This window comes from Eurytemora carolleeae, unplaced genomic scaffold (genome assembly GCF_000591075.1).
Source record: "Eurytemora carolleeae unplaced genomic scaffold, Eaff_2.0 scaffold1, whole genome shotgun sequence".
Taxonomy (NCBI): Eukaryota; Metazoa; Arthropoda; class Copepoda; order Calanoida; family Temoridae; genus Eurytemora; species Eurytemora carolleeae.
Window position 1 is genome coordinate 1085797 of NW_019396081.1, and position 1685 is coordinate 1087481.

The 1685-nt window shown below is 37.8% G+C and overlaps 1 protein-coding gene across 2 annotated transcripts in view; it reads right to left on the bottom strand.

Moving 5' to 3' along the window:
- LOC111716746 (NAD-dependent malic enzyme 59 kDa isoform, mitochondrial) overlaps window positions 1-428 on the bottom strand; it is a 42716-nt gene extending 42288 nt beyond the window's left edge. For both annotated transcript variants that reach the window (XM_023492234.1, XM_023492225.1), the window contains exon 1: window positions 410-428. The gene's annotated coding sequence lies outside the window, so the exon portion shown is untranslated. The remainder of the gene's footprint in view (window positions 1-409) is intronic.
- Between the last annotated feature and the right edge of the window lie 1257 nt (window positions 429-1685).

Sequence of the window (1685 nt, forward strand, 5' to 3'; positions counted from 1 at the left end):
TTATTAGAGGTCATTAGAGGTCATTAGAGGTCATTAAAATTCAATTTGATTTTATTTTATGAATTTCGATCACTAATTAGGCGTGCACCCAAAAAATTGGAAGATTTGAACCAAAAATGAAGGCAGGGCCCCCCCCCCTACATCAAATGTGCCAACTCCACCATCCCCTTTTGTATGCATGGATATAATTGATCATGTGGCCGCAGCTCCCGGCCCCCTAGTCTGTCCTAGCCGCGGCGCTCAGTTCCGTAGCCAGTCCTAGCCGCAGCGCTCGGCCCCTACCCTGTCCTAGCCGCAGCGCTTGGTCCAAAAATTGTCTTAGCCTATTAAATCCTAACTAAGTGGTAATGTACAAATTTAATAGGAGGGGGGGAGTCCAAAAATCGTATACTAGGACGAGCCCAATTACCGGGTATTCCATGTACTCCTGTACTCCTAGGGTATCCTGTATTTCTCTGGTCAAATTAGTTTTGATAACTATAAAAAGGAACTATATAACTTTATACATAAATAAGGATTTTTTATACGATGCCTGAAAATTAATAAAAGTTTACTTGTTCAAAAAATACATTAATTTTTAAGCAAATTGTAATTTTGATGTGCACTATATGTATGTTAAAGGGAAAATCACTGACCATCCTATGAGCTGAAGCACTGCACTCTATAAAAATGTCTGAATGTGACTAAAACTGAAAACAAACAGCTGATCACAGTTTGCGGGATTCCTAACTATCGATCATCTCGGAGCTAAAACTGATCTGCCGCAGAAAAATGTTTATAATTTAAAAGGTGTGGGATTCACACTATAATTTTATAATTAATTCACAAAAATTAAACCTAAGATGTGTCAAAAAGTGTGATTTTTTCTCCATTGCTTCACACATCCCTAGCTTTCTTCTGGATCTCGAGAATTTGGGAAGAAAGCACGAATTGTTTATTTCCGATATATATAGGGAATAATGAAGACAGGGATCTGGAGAGATGAATTTTAATGATGAATAATATATTTATATGTTGAATAGACATCGAACAATTATTCCGTATTGGTCAAATGTCCAAAATTCAAAATTAAAAATTTTATATTTCCAAAGTACAAATCTATTTTAACTAATACGACATTTAAGAAGGTCTTTTAAATTCAATTGTGTTTTGTTTTCATTATTCATTTGCGGCATTCATCCTGTTTTACGCATTATTTTGTTAGTCATTAACTTAAAAACATTCGGTTCTCTGAATTACGCTCTCCACCTGTTTTATACAAATAAGAAAATAATTGCTGCACTTTTCACATTATTCATTAATGGAACTTTGGGTCTGTCCAATTATACGATTTTTGGACCCCCCAGGCCCCCCCCTCCTATCAATTTTGTACATGGATCTTGCATGCAAGAAATGGATATATTTGACCATGTGGCCGCAGCACCCGCCCCCTAGCCTGTCCTAGCCGCGGTGCTCGGCCCAGAAAAAGGTTTAACCCAACCCCAAATATATATAAATTTTGTTGAGATTGTTGAAATTGAAGGTCTGTCTTGGCCGCAGTGTTCGGCCCCCTAGCCTGTCCTAGCCGAAGCGCTCGGCCCAGAAATTGTCTTACCCTAACATAACCATAAAATAATACAAAATAACTTAAAATTAATAGTCATGTACAAATTGATAGGAGGTGCGGGGGGGGTACTACAGAGTAC